Below are 2,907 nucleotides of genomic sequence, written 5' to 3'. Positions count from 1 at the left end.
AGAAGCTTCCAAAAAGCTAATGACACTCCTAAATTATTGAGAGAGTAGTTCAGGGTTGCCCAACGTAGGTTTGCGCGTAGGGTCAACGCACATAGGTTCCAGGACATTGTCAGTATTTCTTTAATTTGGTACCGCTTATTCAGTGTCCAGTCCAACAATTAAACTCGACTTTAACTAAAATTTTTACAATTAAAAACGAAGTGCTTTTCAAACTGAACTTAAACCTTAGCCAACTGTTCACACTTTGGAAGTTATATGTATAGTTACTTTAGAGTGTAAGTCCTTTTATATAAAATTTTAGTAGGTCATTATAAAAAGGGCGCAATCTATCGAATTTGGGGGGGTAGAGCAGTGCCTCTTACCATGAATTCTCTTTGTGCAGGGATGGATGATGACCGGTACATGATAATTACTGCAAGCGTATATTTGCTTTGTAACCACACATTTTCCCAATATTTCGATTTGCTTGTAACTCGGGAATAATTTAAGTCGACAGTTCTGAATATCGAATATTATACTAACATTACTGCTGTTTTTATAGTAATTTATTGTGGATTCAGGAAAATTTCCAACTGACGATCTGGCCTTGGTAACAATATAAAGTGTCGATAAGGTTGATGATCATATTCACTGAACACATAAATTTGTTTGCACAAAAATACCATTAACAAACTAATTAATTTTTTGTTTATTTAATTATATGGCTTGAAGGATAAGAAATTTAAATATCTGCGATGAATTGATTTGTTTTAGAAGCCCCTACATCGGTTCCATGGTGTAATGGTTAGCACTCTGGACTTTGAATCCAGCGATCCGAGTTCAAATCTCGGTGGAACCTATATTTTTTTCCCACTTTTTGAAGTAATAAGAGAGAACATATCATGAATCATGCCATTTACGTAAAGCTCAACTAGCCTGACACCTTCTTTAACACCCTAACTGTTCAATATTTCCACTGTGAAAAGTATGGCATACCCTTCCTCGTTCCATTTTTCTTGTAGCCTTACATATTTTCCCGATGTAGATTTAATTATTTTCCACCCCCTCGACACGCCATTATTCAAAATAAATTCCGCATTTGGCACACACGCGGCCCCACGCTAAACTATAGCCATAGATTTGCTACCCTTAAAATATCACAATTTCAAGTACTAGTAGGAGGGCAAACCCTATACTGCTCTGACGTAAGATTAAAGAGGAAATCTTCAATTAGTAGCTGACATATTGTACCTGAATTTTCACTACAACTAAAATTCAAATTTGACTGGGGCAACAGTTGTGTAGGCACTTAGAGAAGTCTCCATAATATTTCAAAAGTGGCAAACATAGGCCTTCTTACTAACGACAAACATCTCCACAAGAACGGCAGCTTGTTCCGGCTTCGGTTGACCCCGGAGGCCTCCGCTTGATCCGGAGGGGCAAATCGTCCCTCTCAATCATAACGCACCCTCTAATATTCTCTGACGGCCTTGATAATGCAACAACGCCCCCCTTCTACTCTGCATAAGTAGCTATGGGGACGCTGCACCGGATACTGAACATCTACGGATTTTGGTGTGAATTATTGACAAGCCTGGGGATCTTTTAAGTAGTCTTTGATCTTAGATGTTATGGAAATTGGGTATTGTACGGATTTTCGAAGAATGCCTGCTTTTGTTTTGTGGGATTTCCTGGTGATCGACAAACCAGGAAGTTTGTTGTTAAAACAAATTAATATCTGCCAAGTAGTTGAGTCTTCCTTGACCCTTTTTTGTAGAAATTTTGTATTATATTTAAATTTCGCGTTAAAATGTGTCTTAGCTACGTCCTAGCTGGAAGCGAAATTCCGAACATTTGGCTCCTCGCAAATACCTCCGAAAGTAATCGGAATTTTTCCAATTTTAAAGCACATTCTAAATGAGCATTAAATTGCCCATGTTTGCCTTAAGTGAATTAATTCTATATCTCTTATGGTTTACAAGATAGGGACATTCTTTCAAGATTCCCACGAATTTGTAACACTCTGTATATTTTTTAGTCAGGAATTAGTCCTTATGAAGTATTTGTGAATTTTTGGAGAGCGTACATATTTTTGACATTTGTTATTTTTATTTCTAAAAGTTAAGACAAGATTCACTGACAGAAGTCACGAGATGTATCCAAAAATGCGAAAATACACAAGGTGTGCCATTGGACGAATCAAAATTACTATAACTTTTCTATATAAGCGACAACGTTACATATGTAAACATGTTATAGATCATTAGATCCCCCCCCCCCCCCCCCCCTCTCTACCTTATTATCTAGATGCCCAAGTGTCTAATGTCTAACTATGTCTGATGTGTCTTCTACATGGTATTTCTTAAATATCCGTAATAAACAGATAGATGCAAAGAAAATCGTAACATTTTTCGCGTGAAGCGGGTAAAATAATATTAAAGCTAAACAAAAGAAAATAAATTACTAAAGGTTTCTAATAGAAAAAATAAAATCTTCTGCCTTGCTGAAGAGGCTGAATTTATGCATGGTTTGAATTATTCCCTTAAAATTTGAAGAACTGGTGAAAGGTGTAAAGTTTCATTTAGTTTGACTAAATTATTTTTTGCTTATATTTTGAAAGTGTCTACAATTACTTCAACGTTGCATCTTTTGTCGTAAACAGTAGTTGATTTTACGGCTTTTAAAAACCAAAACGTAGCCGCCACCTTTCACCCTCTTTTATTGGGCGAAAATTATTGAGAAAGCATGGTATAAAAGTGCGGCTATCTGGACACTTTTTCCTGTTTTATAATGGAGAAATATCCCTTGGTCAAATTTTATGCTCGATGGTCTAATTTGCGGCATTTTGGCTACCTGCATGTTATAAAACCAATGACTCCAGTTTATTGGGTGAAAGTAGACTAAACAACAATTTGGGTGTTATATTAT

The 2,907-nt window shown here is 36.3% G+C and overlaps 1 non-coding gene across 1 annotated transcript; it reads left to right on the top strand.

Moving 5' to 3' along the window:
- Nucleotides 1–766: 766 nt before the first annotated feature.
- Nucleotides 767–838, top strand: TRNAQ-UUG (transfer RNA glutamine (anticodon UUG)). Its single transcript has one exon. It is a non-coding gene; the product is annotated as a tRNA-Gln (tRNA).
- The last annotated feature ends 2,069 nt before the right edge of the window (nt 839–2,907 follow it).

The sequence above is a fragment of the Euwallacea similis genome, chromosome 10 (assembly GCF_039881205.1).
Source record: "Euwallacea similis isolate ESF13 chromosome 10, ESF131.1, whole genome shotgun sequence".
In the NCBI taxonomy this organism is placed as follows: domain Eukaryota; kingdom Metazoa; phylum Arthropoda; class Insecta; order Coleoptera; family Curculionidae; genus Euwallacea; species Euwallacea similis.
The sequence above is the reverse complement of the archived record's forward strand: the minus strand, read 5'-3'. Positions and strand labels throughout refer to the sequence as shown.